The following is a 16,629-nucleotide window of genomic DNA, read 5'->3' as shown; positions in this document are numbered from 1 at the left end:
GGACACGTCACCCCTCCACTTCCTCATCGGCAAAACAGGAACCAAACGCGTCTCTCCAACTTGGAAACGCAGGGGATTCATTCACCAATTCGCTCTTCTCTCCTGTTTCTCGCTTCCACGGCAGGAGTTTCCAGACTTTACTTTTTCGGCCAACGACAATGTGTAAAGCATTTTCTCATACAAAATTGAGAACCACAAGTGGAGTACCACGATCCTGATGTGATAAAAATGATGCTGATGATAGTTAACATCTGGCAAGCCCTTACTATGCGCCCGACCCCGTTCCAAGCGAGGTATTCCTTTAACCGTTCAAAACAATCCTCATTTTACAGAAGAAATTGAAACGCAATTGTTGAGTAACGCTCCCAAGTCGCATGACTGTTCAGGGGTGGGGCCAGGATTTGATCCCAGACCTGTGTGGATCTCTCCACAGGCATTTATTTTATCGTGACTACCAGAAAATAGAGGTAGAAGTAAAACTTGGGAAATAGTGACGTTGTGTCAGGATTTTTTTTTTTTAAAGGAAGAATAATTTTTTGATGTGGATTTTAAAATATTTTCCCTTCATCCAACATAAGTCTCAGCTAGGTGCCAGGCACTGCATGTGTGAAACACTCCTGCTGTCAATGGGCTCAGGCAGATGAGAAAAGAAAGGCTTACAGACTCCAATTGTCTGAGGTCACACTGTTGGGAAGTACTTAAACCTGGGACTCAAACCGAGATCTATCTGATCCCAAAGTAGATGTTAAGGTAAAGAGTTCGAATTTTATCCTGGAAACATAAACCGATGGAATGATGTGAAGTTGAGTCACTATCAGATGGTTTGTAGTGAGGTCACTCAGGACAATAAGGCAGATGGAAGGAAACAAGACTAATTAAGACACTTTATATTCCCTAGGGGAGAAATGAGGGTTCAGACTAAAGACAGCAACTGGAATGGAGGCAAAGGATTTGAGATCTTTTGGGAGGCAGAATAGAAGTACTTGGTGACTAGATATGGAGGGAGAAGTAAAGAAGGGAGGCAAAAATGGCTGCTAGGGTTCTGTAACAGCAGCAGGTCTGGGAGAGCAAAGGGAAGCTAACAGGAGTAATGTGATTTGAACTAAGCAATAATGTGATTCTGTGATAGAAACTGAGACCTTGCATTTGCCCACTGATGGCTGAAGATGCCCGGGGAGGACTTTATGATCAGTGTTTCACCTGGGTCTGAAGTAAATTCGCTCATTCTTTCATCCATCCATTTTTTTCATTCAATATTCATTCAGTACCTGTGCCCTTGCCATATGTCACACACTTTTTAGGTGCTGGGGATGTTGCGTTGACCAACATAAAGTGCTTGTTCTCATGAAATTTATCCTCTAGTATAGACAATGTTACCCATCACACCTCAAACTCACGGCCTGGGATGGTTATTGCTCTTCAGTCATTGTTATTTTTATTCCAGAGAGCAGGGTGGAGGAAGAAAAAGGAGATTTTTCAGAATATCCACATAGCACAGTGCTTACATATTACTGGCTTAAAGCTTAGTCACATGGCCACATCTAGCTGCAAGAGAGGCTCAAAAAAAGGTAATCGTAACTAAAGCAGAAGGAAGAATATTGGATATTAGAAGGTAACTAGCACTCTATGCCACAATCTGTGGAGACAAATTAGGGACGTTTCAACTTCAAGAATAATTTGTGATAAAATTTCATAGCCCTTTGAAAGCATATGTGAAAAACGAATACAAGCACTTCTGTAATGACCTTTTCTTAAACTAAGAGGACAGAAAAAGTAGAGAATGAAACTAGGTTAGACACAGAAAGATTTCATGGCAGTCAAGTGACCAGGATTATATATGATATGTGTGTTGACTAACGGGGTTCCAGCATGAGTATTACAACTAGAGGTACTTAAAGAGTAGTATTTTGTGTGTAAGTAACAGGTACATTTTTCCCCCCAGGCAGTCTATCATTATCATGTATTCTCAAAGGCATATGTGAACAAAAATGCCAAGAATTGCTATACTTGATTTGATGTGGCAGAACTTCTCTCATTCCCAACTTCAGAAAATTATAATCAGGATTTTTCAGCAAGTGGGGGCATTCAATGGTGCTGGTTCTCATATTTTAGTAAGCTGTCCAGTGCCTCTTCCACCTATCTCTTTTCCATGCCTTCTGAACTATTCTCCCACCTTCTATCTTCTCACAGCCTGGAAATTTCTTTCTGCCAAGTGAGTCAGCTGAGATAAGAATGTTCATTTATTTAATATGATGCTATGAAAAAAAATAGGAATGTTAGTCTGCCATACCATCAGGGCAGTTAATGCTCATTGGACAGGTCAGTTCTGGCCCCAAATAGCCACTGCGATTACAGTTCCAAACCTTAGGGTATTTTATGAGACAAACTCTAAGAAGCGCCTGCAGTTTCGAGAGTAGGAGTTTCCTTTTGCCTTCCTTTTGCCTTTTCCTCTTCTATGCCTTTTAATGGTTTATTTTCTTCCAGTTCCATTTGTCTATATGCTATAGGAAACCTGAAATCTTTCTCAGCTCTCTGCCCATGCTTCCTCGGGTCACCTCTACTTGGGGCGTGGAAGATCCTTTTTCTTCTGGAAGTGCCCTGTTCAGAGACTCCTGGTTTTCTAAAGCAGATGCCAGCTCTACTCCCCATCCCAAACAGTATAACAGCATAAGGTCTGCACTTAACTAGTTCCATAAGAGAACCACCCTCTACACTTGCCCAGGAAATAAACTCACTGCCAAATCCACTTTGGAACAAGGCAGAGTATAAATAAACACACTAAATGCTTTCAATAGTTTCTTTTTTTACCCCAGTCATGCCCGTGCTCCTTTTCTACCCAACATTTTCATGTTTCACTATTTCCATTTGTGTGATATCTTGGTACTTTTGAGATGTAACAACTTCTCTCTCTCAAAATGGAATCCCTGGCCAAGTTGCCTTAGTGAAATTAGAACCATTTTTCTTGCAATGATTTGACATGTTTCTTGTAGGAACATTTTTGACAGCAGCCTCCTCAAATCAAGCTGATGTTAGAAACACTGGAGGAGTGTCGTTGAACTTGACATCAGGGAAATGTTTGAAGAAGTCTTTTTAACCCAGAAACAAAACTCATAGATTTCAGGATGTATATTTTCCTTATGATGGCTCTATTGCCCTATTGTGGAAACAAATCTGTTTTTATCCTCATAGAATGGCATCCGCCCTGAAGTACCTCTAGAATTTTTCTATCAGAAGGGATTAGGACAGCAAACTGGATGGATGTAGGGGCCAGGAAACCTGTCTTAAGAGTCACATTTGAGTAGAAAGCACACTTCTTAAAACAAACCAATAAGTAAGTTTGCTGAACAAGCCAGGCTTACATAGGCTGCTTATTTGGAGAGACTAGGGTTACAGTAGTAATGCCACATACCCTATGAGCGGCTTCTTCTCAGTATTCTACAGGTAATGTAGAATACTACTATAAAAAAATACTCTGGTTATGCAATCAATACTTTGCCTAGGAGTGGCAAAAAAACAAACAAACAACGAAAAAACAAAACTGAGACCACAGGAGCATCTGAAGCCATTGTCCAAACCCAGTCTTCCCTGTTCTTTGCAGCCATAGTATTAGCACTGCCCTACCTTGGCCATCTGGTGAACCTCTACGTGTACTTTGAAGCTTAGCTCAAGTACAGCCTCCTCTGCAGTGCTTCTCTCACTCCTTTAAGACTGGGAGATTCTGTATCTTCAGTGCAATCAGTTCCTTATGCAAACCCTTACTATAGAGCAGCCTTGTACACATAATATGGCAACTATTTATTTGTTTGACCCCCTACCCCCAATAAACTAGGCACTCCTTGAGGACAGAGTTATTTTCTTCTTCCTCGTCTCCTTCTTCTTCTCCCCCTGTCCCTCCCCCTCCTCCTCCTCCCCCTCCTCTTCCTCCTTCTTCTCCTTCTCCTTCTCCTCCTTTTTTGTATCCCCAGCTCTAAATATAATCTCTGGCTTGTAGCTGTCTCAATATATTTTTCTTGAATGAAAAGATAAACGAATTAAAATGTTGAATTAAGAGTACCAACAATCACAATTTGAGAAATGTTTTGACTATTCCTTATTTATCAATATTCTCTATTCTTGTCTGTGCCTCTGTGTCTGGTTTCTGTGCCCCTATCGCCTTTTTAAGAACAACAGCTATTTTATAATGCGCCCAGTTCTGTGGGTCAGGATTCAGGCATGGCACAGTGGGGACTGCTCATGCCTGCTCCAGGGCAACTGGGGCCTCAGCCGGAGTCGATCTAGCAACTGGCCATGGCCCCAGATGGCTCACCTGGGATCATACATCTGGAGAGCCAGTTTTGGCTGTCAGCTGGGTTCCTCAATTCCTCTCCAGGTCATGTCTCCTGAGTCCCTGGGAGCGTCTTCATTCACATGTCAGGTACCTGGCCTGTGAAGGCTGGAGCAGGTGGGTCTGGCTGGACGTCCCTCACAGCATGCTGGTCTCGAAGTCGTCAGACTCCTCACTGGAAGCAGATACATAACCCCAGCGTGCTTCCCTTCTCTGATAAACACATGAATCTAAAAATATGGGCAAGGAAGGGGAAAGTTTGATGAGCAACATCCCTTCAATTAAAGGGAAAAAACAACAACACTCAAAGCCAGTTTCTTCACTGTTATGAAGTTCATCACCTTACAGTGGATTATGGTAAACTTACTGTAACCAAATCTAAGTCTTGTATGCTACATGGCATCCAAATTATCCTTTTTCCGTCTTGGTCTCTGAGTTTAGTAGCTAGAAAGAAGACAGATTTGTGCATGTGCTTTTGAAGCAAATTTGCCATAGGTTAAGTTTATTTTGTGATGTTCCAACTTATAAGTTTGAAAATAACATACACACTAAATCAAACTGAGAAAAGTAAGAGGGGAAATTTCCTAAAATCTACATGCTAACACCACATTTTTCTAGTGATTACTTTCGTAGAGCAACTTAGAACCTATGGTTTCAGCAAATAAAGTGTTCTATGTAACATGAACCCACTGCATGAAAACAAGGTTTTAAATGTTATCGTTGCTACTTTTAACTAGAAATTTCCATGGGAATGTGCACTTTGAAGTGTTTTACATAAACTAATACCCACAAAAATCCCATGGTATAGTAACATGAAAGCCCCTCAGGGAAGCTCTCCACGTGGAACCCGGCTGACCTCACTACAGAAGGATTTTTCCTTCTCCTGGGAAGTCGATGGAATGAACACACTGTTTGCTATTGCCCGTTTTTGAAGCAAGGTATGCCAAGGTCTGTGTGCCCTTCTCCAGAAGTATCAGGGGAAGAGCCTGTAACATCTGCAAACTCTGCTTAGTGCTCTTTTGGGCAGAAATCGTGCTTTGCTGGCATTTCATCTTTCTGTAAAAGAATAGGGAGAAATTGCCCCTCAGAGTCCTCAGGGAGGTAAGAAGGCTGTGATTAGGTAGCAACTGTGAGTAGGTGTCTGTAGAGGAGAAAGAATTGCACAAGGTCAGAAAAATACACATTCCCTACCGGTATCCTTCCAGGGTCTTGACTGAAAGCCAAACAATCACAGAGTGAGCCATCCCAGTTCTGAGGCTCAGGATAATTTGGATAATTTATTATAATTAATTAATAATAAATAACGACTTGAATAATTGAAGGTCCCCTACTTTCAGGCTGTGGACTGGAAGAAGTGCTCTGCTGAGCCACAATGGAGCCCAAGGCATAGAAGAAATCAGTAATACTTATGTCTTTATTAAGAGACATTATTGATATTTTGTTCATTACAGATTTTTACATAACTTTTATTTTAAAATATTGAATAGTATTGATCTGGATTACTGAGATTTTTGGTGTCCCCTTAAATTTGGCACCTTTAGCAAGTGCCTTACTCATCTCCCCCCAGTCCAGGCTTTGTGCCCAGAAGCAATGTGAGGGGTATCTGGGTATTTTTTGGCCTGCGCTTGAAAGGGAAAAGAGGGAGAGCCAAACTTTTGGGCTGGTCTTTCAGCCATGGTGTCCTGAACTTTCCAAATCATTGAAGTCAAAAGAATCAAATTCCAGTCTGTGACAGAGACGAGAGACAGCTCCAAGTCTTGTGTGTGCCATCATCACCCCATTCTACAGAGGAGAAACTGAGACTCAGCACATGTGATAGATCTGCCCAACATGACAAATCTAGAAAGTGGCAAGTGAGGACTTGAATCCAGACTGGGTGGACTCCATAGGTTGTGCTCTGAGCCACTGGACTCTGAGAAATTGCCCACTTGCTGTGTTTCCCACCATTCCCTGTTGAAAAAGATAAATCACGTTTTTTTCCCTCACTTTTCTTACATAACTTTTCTCAGTGAAAAATTATGACAAAATATCTTCTAATAACTTTTAATGAATTTCATTGTCTTTTTACTCTTATGGAAGTGACATGTATTCACTGAAGAGAAATTAGAAAACACATATAAACGAGAGAAATAAATCAAAATGCCACCCAAAGAGCCACCCACTATTAGCATTTTGTTTCATACCTCTCCAAGATTTATTTTAATAAATTACATGGATATGATTTAAAAATGAAACTATGCTACACATGTAGTTATTTAAAGCGGGCTTTCTTAACAATATACTTTACACATCTTTCTCAGTCATTGCTTTTTTGCAGTGTAATTTGTGATGGCTTCATAATATGTATTCATCTGTTCATGAATATTTATTGAGGGCCTGCTACTCTCCAGGGGATGAGCTAAGCACTGGAGATACATCAGTTAACAAAACAAAGAATTCGGCCCTCTAGGGTGGACATTTAAGTAAAGGGTGACCTTCAAAAGATAAATGAATAAATGTGTGTCAGTTAATAGGGACACCATTTTGGGTGTGTCAAGGAGTCTTCTGTGACAAGGGGCTTTTATGGGCCAAACTGTACCCCCTCCCCAATTCATATGTTGAAGTCCTAACCCCCCAATTTCCTCCAAATGTGACCGCATTTAGATATAGGGGCTTCACAGTGGTAATAAGCTAAAATGAGATCCTGATGGCGATTCCCACCCCATTATGACTGGTGTCCCTTTAAGAAGTTTAGACACAGATGCATAGAGGGAAGACACAGGGAGAAGATGGCCATCTATAAGCCAAGGAGAGAGACCTGGAATAGGAGAAACAAATGGCCCTCAGGAGGAACCAATCCTGCTGGCACCTTGATCTTGGATTTCCAGCCTCCAGAACTGTGAGAAAATTAATTTCTGTTGTTTAAGCCACTGAGTCTGTGCTATTCATTATGGCAGCCCTATACATGAATACAGGGGCCGAGAAAGAGTTCTGAATGAAGTGAGAGGGTGTGAGCCCTGTGGAATCTGGGGAAGAGCAAGTGCCAGGGCCCCAGACTAGAGCTTGGTTGTTTGCAACAGAGGAAAGCAAAGGGCCAGATTCCTGGAAGAGTCTCTGAAGGGAGAATGGAAGGAGATGAGGTCAGAAGAGAAAGCAGGGTACCACTGGTCCTGAAGCATCCCAGAGGCCTTGGAAAGGAGTTCCGATTATATTCTGGGGAAAATAGGAGAGCCATTGAACCTGACATTTTAACAAAGGTCCTAGGCTCCTGTGTGGAGCCCAGACTAGATGTATCAAAATGTCTGGAACCCTCTTATTAAGCAATTAAATAATTTAGCAGTGTATTTTTAAAGTTTAGAGGGAGAAGCAGGGGGAGGGGTGTCAGGGACACTGGCCCCCAAAGTCCTAAGCCCTCTTGGTACCCCCGCCATTTGCCTGGCCATCCTACTGCCCAATCTGATAAACAGGATAAACTGTCATTGTAAACAAGCCCCTGACTTTCCCATGAGTCCTTCTCCACAGGGTCATTCAGCGGGACCTCTCTTCCCCCATTTGAAGACCAGGTGGTTCCTACCCCTGCCCCAACCTTATGTCTGTTCCCTTTCTCTGTGTCTTACACCCATGTTCCCAACCTTCAGGCTCCCTCCACCCCACTCAAGCCGCCCTGGCTCACTGGTTCCAACTGCCATCTGCCAAGATTCCATTGTACTCTCCTCTCTTGCTCTCTCTCTCTCCTTCTCTCTTGCTCTCTCCCCCACTTCCTCATTCCTGACTTCCCCCTGAGGAATGGAAAATGGAAGCCTCCTCTGATACCTGCAAATAAAATTTCAGGGAAGTGGACACTTTCCAGTAGTCAGGTATGGGAACAAAATTAATGGCTACCCTGCCCAGTGAAGAAACTGCATGCCTTCCTAGTATTAAGGCAGAGGTAATGGCTGCATGAGCAATAACACAGCCCAGCCTTGGACCAAACTTTGACCAGTGTGCTTCTCTAAGGAGGCTTTTGTTCATTTCCAAACTCTTCTTCTGTTACTGAGGGGTCCTCTCTGATGGAAAGAGCCTTCATTAGTAACTTCCTCTAAGAATGTATGTATTTCTGTTTGCCTTCTACTCAGTCTTTCCATGTCCTCCACAGCCCCCTACCCAAGGCTTATTGACTCCGTCAACATTTACCTGTCATTCTTCTCTAGGCTGCATTTTGCTTATCAGTCATTGGAAATAAAGGGGTCAAATTGGTTCTTTTCTCAAAGAGCAATGAACCCATAGAACTGGTAAAAACCAAATGGATGCCAGGAGTGAGCGTGCCAGTTCAGCCCCGACTCTTGGGCTGATCCACTCACTGGACCACCAGTGATGTTACAAAGCCAGGCAGTGGTACCTCTATGAGCTGGATACTCCCGAGTGCAAATGCCCAGGGCCTAAGAAGGGCAATAACAGGAGGGTCACTGCTCTGCGTCTTCACTGTCACAAAGGCTCAATGCCACCTGGTTATACCTATAGTTACAGAAAAGCACTGCAGGTTTGAAGATAGCACTGTCCAACTTAACTCATTACTCATTATGTCATTACTGGGCTACATCTGTTGTGAACTATGAACCATTATTTTTAATAAACCCCCCGATAACTCCCTTAATCACCTTTGGAATGATGCAATTATATTGAATGGAATGTGTATGTGTGTTCATGTGTGGGTTGAATTGTTTACTTCTTAGATATCGACATTTAAAATGTACCACAAATTTTTAACCTTATTTTGGAATTTTCTCTCTCTCGCTCTCTTTTTCTTTGGTTTGGTTTAGTTTATTATGCAAGTGGCCTGTGTTTCTCTTGACCTCTGAAAGGCCCTCTGAAAACCTGAAACCGAGGCAAGGTGACAAAGTCTGGTCATTCAGTACTAAGGGCCTCCTCATGTTACTTCTTTACTTAGAAAAATAACATGTTGTAGAAAACCCAGAGCCACAAACATTCTTCCCAGGCTAATCAGTTTCTGAATTCTTAGATTTTTAATTTAATTTCACTATCAGGGAATTTTCTACACTGAAATATCTAGGCAAGACCAAAAAGAAAATCTCATGTGACTCCGTATCTTCCAGGATGAGTGAGAATCAGATACGCCTCTGGGATGTAGCAAGCAAAGGAACTGATTTTCACCCCACGTATAGTCAGCTCAAAATTAGAAAGAGGGTGAGTAAAGAGTTACACATGGCTTATTGCATAGCTTACCAGATTCTCACGCCTATTTTCTTGGGCAAAATAGCAGAGTACCTAGCCTACTTTGTTAAAAATGTTTGCAAAACTATAGTTTAATCTTTGTAACTTCCATTGCTATCTCGACACTAACATGCCCATAGGTTCAGTACAGAAATGAAACTAAACTTTTTAGCAACACGTGCACTCCATAATAATACTGTCATCTTGAGTTTGAGGGATCATGACATTGCCTGTATGTAGTTTTAAATTCCCCAGTGATGCCAAACATATTTGAGTCAACAGACACTGTTTCTAAATACCGGAGTTCAATTTAGCTGAATACCAGGGGAGTGACTCAAATTACTTTGAGGGAAATAAATATATCTGTAACTAATGTAAATGGCAAAACTTTGAAAACTCAGAAAATTTGGATAACAGAGTTGGAAAGCAGTAAAGTAAGATGTTTCCAGAAAGGCTAATAAATTTTGCGTTTTCTTGAATTATGTTATTGTAACCCTTTTTCTATTCACATATTTTCTCAGACATATGTGAAAATACTGCTTTTACCAATTAATGATAGCATCTAGTACAGTACTAATAATACATCATTGTTGTTAGAAATGTCTTATACTACAGAACTATTCAATATAGTAAATACCAATAATCATAGTAATAATAATCACCAAAGTAATATCTAACTCTGGTCAACTACTTAATATTACCTAGAAGCTTTGCTAAGTACTTTTATGGATTGTTTTATATAAACTTCCCAACAACCTCATGAGATAGGTAAAATGATTTGCTAATTCCTATTCTAGTGACTGGCTAAGATTTTTCTTGAGAACCTACTGTGTGCCAGGCTCCGTTCTCAGTACTGTACATGTATTAACTCATTCAATCTTCACAACTCCCCGCAGAGCTGGTGCTCTCATTGTTCCCACTTTAGGGAGGAGGACACAGGAACAGAGTGGAGGTGACCTGCCAAAGTTCTCATAGCTGTCACTGACATCGCCAACACTTATAGTCTGGCAGGCTGGCTCCAAGCTCAGCCTCTCCCTTACTAAGCAGCTGCTCAGCACTAGCTGTTTTCTTTGAGCCTTTTGTGCATCGGGCACTGTATCAGATGATGGTCATGTGTTCATTACCCCTCCTTGAGGAGCTCATTGCTGTCCCATTTTTCAGATGAGGAAAGTAAGGCACAGGCCACTTGCTCAGAGTTCAACACCTGGTCTTGTCCGATCCCCGAGCTCATATGTTTCCACTCTATTGCACAGGAAAAGTGGGTATAGCTTTGCAAGGTGCACAGTGACTCTGAGGAAAAGTACGTGCACTGTGAAAGCCAATTAATCAGATCCTGAAATCCCATCAACACATGAGACGAATAGGAAGGAGTTCCTGAGCGGGCACACTCTCCATTTGTCTCACTGCACCTTCCAGGGTTCTGGCCCCTGAAACGGAGTAAAGAAGCTGCCGTCTTCAGAAATTAGGTCTAGAAAGCATTAGTCAGTCTCATGGCAAACTTGTTTTTTTATGGTTAGCCCAGGCTAGAAGACACAGGATCAGAATCTACCCTCATGGGTCCTGATTCCACCCCTTCTTAGACTTTTGAGTTGTTTGTTGAGGCCAGTGGTTTAAAAAGGCTCAAGTCACAGGCGAGTAGTGGAAACACAAGAGAAACTATTCCTGCAAAGTGAAAACCAGCTTGTAGTTTTTCCTGTTATTCATTTTGAGTTTCCTCTTCATCACCATTGAACATTGTTGAAGGAACCATTTATGTACTAAATTGCATTAATTTCTATTTTCTTACATTTCTATTTTATTTTTTTCCTTGTGGGGTATTCTTTTTTTAGTATTATTCATTTTTCAGTTATAGTTGACTTACAATATTACATTAGTTTCAGGTGTATATATAACATAGTGATTAGACATTTAAATGCCACACATTTCTATTTTCTTAAATTGCTTTTTGACACACAATCAATCATAGCCTCAGCATTTGACAGAATTTTGCGATGGTGCCAGCCCAGGCTGGTACACTGTGCAGGTGACATTTCCCATGGAAAAAGGTGTTTCATTTTCCTGAATTGTGTACATGATTGTCACTATTTGTGGTTTCTTCAGAAATGAGTACCTTTATACAATGATCTACTGTCATTCTTCTTTCTGAAGTCATCTCTCTATCTCTCTATCATCTATGTAGTCATCTATCAATCATCTATCTTTCTTCCTCTATCTGTGTATCTATCATCTATCCATATCTCATCTATCTAGTCAGTTATTATCTGTCAATTATCTATCTATCTATCTATCTATCTATCTATCTATCTATCTTCACAAATTGACTGATAGTGCTTGAGTCCTCAACCACTAAAGCACTCGCTGTGACTCTTGTCCCCTAGGATTACTCAGTGCACAAACACACAACTACATGCAGTGCCCTTGCAGTTAGGGCTCTGTGCTAGAACCGAGCGCTGGAGCTGAGAATTTAATAACAATAATTTACTGTCCTTTGATTCCCCTGCCCCAGATTTATCTACAACCCCTTACCTTATTTCCAGATTTTTGCGTTATGACCTTTAAACTCTTTTCTCTGCTGCTGCAGAACCTGAACAGACAAGCAAAATAGTACATCTAAGTATGTGCATAAGACAGAAAATCAGCTGTTGGCCTATTTGAAATAGGTTCAATTTAATTTAGTTTTTCTAAAATTTAAGTTTTCTGGGAAATGGTTGCTGTGGGGTAAATTTGGTTCATGTGATCACACGGTTAGTGTTGCTTCTCTTAGTTGAAATACAAGAGCTAGAGTTTGTACGTGTGGCTCTCATAGGAGGTTTTGATTGAACAGACATTTTGGTAAGCTAACATAGTTATCAAATGTAGCTACAGTTGTCATCAAATTTTAGAATTATAAGAGCAGAAAGTCTGGGAAGGAAGTAATCTGATTGGCCTTACTGGTTTCCTGCATATTCTAAAGATCAAATAAAATAAACCAACACTCTATTGCCTTTGCAGCTAACTGGTAAACGTGTTTTGCAAAATTTTTAAGTGCCCAGCAAATGTTCTTCTATCGTCTTCTTCCACTGCTTTACACCCCCTGCCTGGCAAACCTCCAACTGCTCTTCTAATTGGTTGGAGTTTTCTCTTTTCTGGCTTAGATGCTGTGAGCCGAACACAGAAGGTAGCTGAATTCTCTCATTTCTATGCCTCCTCTTTTCTACACACACACACACACACACACACACACACACACACACACACACACCAAGTTTTCTACAGTGCATATAAAAGGTTTTAACAATCAGAACTAAAAAACACACAATAATAAGTTTACTGGGAAAAGTTTCCTGGCACATGGTAGATACTCAATAAATTTTGTTGAATTGAAATAAAATACATTTGAAAACAGGAATTGTAGAAGATCAAGTTTTGTCCCTTGATTTTAAAAATCATAGATATAACCTAAGTACATAATCAACCCCATGAAGAAGATTTATTCACAAATATTTATTGCAGAGTTATAACAATGAAAAAATTGAATCAATCTACATATGCAATATAAATGTTATATTCATGAGGAATTATTATGCAACCACTTACATTTTATGTATAATAATTTTTAAGGTTATGGGTAAATTCTTACAGCATAATGTGAAATTTATAAAATAAATGGTATATTCAATTTTATTTCAGTGTAAGTTCAAATCCAAAAGGACACACTGCACAACAAGAACTTAAAGGGAATATATTAAAATGTTAATAATGTTTTCAGGGTAATGAGACTACTGATTTTTTTCCTGCTTCTTTCCCATATTTCAGAATTTGTCTCAAATAATAAAGATGCACTATTTTAATAATTAGAAAAACATTAAAAACTAGAAAAACATTTCTATGGAAATTATTTATTCATATAGCAGCTCAAAAATCCAGGCAAAGTTTGTGCATTTATGACTGAAACTTAACCCATCGGGTGGTTTTAAATATAATTTTATGAGAGTCACATAACTCAGTTTCCATAATTTCTGTAGGTAATTGATTCCAAAGCATAGGTGTCACCCTCAAAACCAAACCACTACCAAATTAATTTTATAAAGTAAATACCATGCTTCATAATGACAAGCAGAAAAACTAGATTTACTTTCTGCATCTTTTCCAAGATTTTTGTATGATTAATTCCAAAGTGCAGTCTCACCCAAATGAAACATAATTTGTAAAGGATGTGCTATGGTTGCCTAGTGACCATAACAGTGCAGTGAATTGGGCTTCTTCCTTGTCCTGAATCTATGCAAAGAGCCCAGTAGGGAGAAATGAAACCTACCTTAGCAGGGCATCCGTCACCTTGTGCCTTTTCTCCACGTCAGTGGCCACTCTTGCTCCTGAGATCTCTGGCATTCGCACCCACATTCTCCTTACTGGTGGTGAAAAATTTAGGGTGGAGAGGGGCTGAATACAGGTCAGCACAACCTAGGGGCAATTGATGGGTAGCTTCTGATTTTCATCTACATCGTTAAAATGAGTTTTTCTCAATTATATGACACCTCACCGGAGAGTAATGGTAGGAATTATCTGTTTGTTTGTTTTTAAAAAAAAAACACAACAAAACACCAAGTGTGTTTCTTGCTGTGTAGGACATCACCATGATTTTTGTAAGCTCTTTTTGTCACCTGTCACTTCATTGGCTTTAAGACAGTCCTCTAAGGAAAGGAGGGGGAATTTACTACTCATTTCACAGCAGAAACTGCCTAGTGCTAAAAGTCCTCAGCTGTCCGCTGGGCAAGCCTGGGGCGTCCAGGCAGCATTGATCTGAAACCTGCCTTGATTCATTTCCCTCTTTCAGCCATGATCTTGATTCAGCGGTTCTCTCTCAATTTTCCTTCTCTTAGCTCAATAGTTGGGTCTAACCCCCTCATTCCAATTTCTTCCTGCTCCAGCAATGCTGAGATTCCTTATCCCCACAACTCTTCCGCATGATTCCTGAAATGAGTCTACATGGGATCTCACACGAGCCAACTACACATTTATCACTTTGGTTTGTATTGATTATTGGCCACAATCTCCTAAATCGTAACAGACAAACCAGTGTGATTCCTGCAGGATTGGTAGGAATGATTGTGACAAATCTTTGGAAAAACAAACATGACTTGGTACCTCACTTGTGATGGAAAAATATTCTAACATATGAAAGGCATCTGAATTTATTAGGTTGCCATAAGCTATCATGTAACTACTGATAGATGAGGTTTTTCTCACAGTCTGATAACAGCTTTATTGCATGTTAGCCCGTGTTATTTATTGCTTCCTATGGCTATAAAAACTGGAAAGAACATGTTATACTTTGACTGGTTGACTTGAATTTGTGGTTTGTTTGATCAGAAATGTGCCCTCTAACCATGGCATTTCAATTTAGGGTCGTAATTGGTTTGAAAGTAAATTGAAAAACATAATTAGAGAGCACTTAAGAAATCAAGCTGCTTCCCTAAATCAGAGCTTCTAACTTCGTTATTATTTTAGACCAAAACTCTGCTTGACATTTGATTTTTGCCCTGTAACTTTCTAAAAGTTACACAGAGAAGTCAAAGGGCCAACTAGATCATTAAAAGGCCACGAAGTGTTTTCCTATAGCTTCAGACTAAAGAGAAAGAGCTGTCCAGGGCCACATTTCTGTGTGTGAGGAGCAGGAAACAGGAAGGACACAGAAGGGAGGGGGCCATGAGTGAGCAACAAGTCTATGGTACAAAGATGAAATACCTGAGATGCCGACAGAAAGTGGACAGAGAAGGAGAGAGACCTGGTCCTCAGGTCTGCCCCACGCCTGGGCACACAAATAGTGGTGCAGCATCAGTCCAAAGAGAACGTTAGAAAAACAGATCTCCAAGGTCATGACACTGAGAGGTGGCTGGAATAGAATGGTGATGAGATAGACTCAAGAGGAAAGCAACTGAACTGGGCAGAAAAAAGGCTGAGTGGGATTATTGATCTATTTGTCATACTTAGTAGATATAATAGATCTGTTTTAAATCCTCCATCCCACTTTTTTTTCAATCAAAGGTTTGGTTGAGTCAAGATAGTAACTGTTTCAGAAAAGGTGGGAGATTTAGAGTTTGGCGCTTATGGGTCCTTATTCAGAAATCTCATAAAAATCCTGAGTAGCGACGGTGTAGAGAGATGAGATGCATTAACAAAACAGAGGCAGTAAAAGGATGAGATCAAAAGCAAAGACACCAAACACCCTGCAAATGGTATTTCTCCTAATATTTGAACCTTTTTAAATCTCACTGTGCTGAGGCAATCCTCAAACAATTTATTTTCCATTTAATGACTGACAAAGGGCTACGAATTCCTCACATAGGTCATGTGATTGTTAATTTTATGTGTCAACTTGACTGGGCTAAGGGATACCCAGGTAGCTGGTAAAACATTATTTCTGGATGTGTCTGCGAGGGTGTCTTGGCAGGAGATTAGCATTCGATTCAGTAAACTGAGTAATGAAGGACCACCCTCACCGAGGAGAGTGGGCATCATCCAATCTGTTGAGGGTCTGAATGGAACAAAACAGGAGATGTAAGGGCAAATTTTTGGCTCTCTTCTTGAGCTGGGGTGTCCATTTCTCCTGCCCTCAGGCATTAAAGCCCCTGGTTCTTGGGTTTTGGGACGTACACCAGGCCTCCCCCACCCCTGCCTCTGTGCCTCAGCTCCCAGACTCAGACTGAATGTCCTTGTTCTCCAGCTTGCAGATGGCAGATTGTGAGACTCCTTGGCCTCCACACTGCGTGAGTCAATTCCTACAATAATTCTCCTCATATCTATATATCTATATCTGTTTATATCCTATTGGTTCTATTTCTGTGGAGAACCGTGACTAGTACAGGCCATTTCTTCCCCTAAAAGCCATTCTGTTATAGGGAGAATATAAACCATACTTAAAAGTATAATCATACTTCTTCTCTTTCCTCTTCCTCTTGCATTCTCTTTCCTTCCTTTCTCTTCTCTTCCTAAACAATTCAGTCCTAAAGCCAGTAGGTGGGGCAAAGCAAAGCATACGTCTATGGTAATAGGGGTTGGAAGGGGGAGTCATAATGGCCCAGTGTGGGGTATCAGTGTCTGAGCAGAGAGAAAAGGGTACCTGTCAGAGAGGCAGT

At 40.7% G+C, this 16,629-nt stretch overlaps 1 long non-coding RNA gene across 5 annotated transcripts in view; it reads right to left on the bottom strand.

Annotated features, from left to right (window-relative positions):
• Positions 1-3,934: 3,934 nt before the first annotated feature.
• The window catches only part of LOC141567084 (uncharacterized), a 58,182-nt gene continuing 45,487 nt past the window's right edge, over positions 3,935-16,629 (bottom strand). For all 5 annotated transcript variants that reach the window (XR_012489480.2, XR_012489475.2, XR_012489477.2 and 2 more), the window contains 3 exons: positions 13,809-13,902; positions 12,041-12,098; positions 3,935-4,554 (listed from right to left, as the gene is read on the bottom strand). This is a non-coding gene — a long non-coding RNA (uncharacterized LOC141567084). The remainder of the gene's footprint in view (positions 4,555-12,040; positions 12,099-13,808; positions 13,903-16,629) is intronic.

This window comes from Rhinolophus sinicus, chromosome 17, assembly GCF_057876585.1.
Source record: "Rhinolophus sinicus isolate RSI-liver-muscle chromosome 17, RSI-T2T, whole genome shotgun sequence".
Taxonomy (NCBI): domain Eukaryota; kingdom Metazoa; phylum Chordata; class Mammalia; order Chiroptera; family Rhinolophidae; genus Rhinolophus; species Rhinolophus sinicus.
Note: the sequence above shows the minus strand (reverse complement) of the source record. Positions and strands in the feature narration are given on the sequence as shown.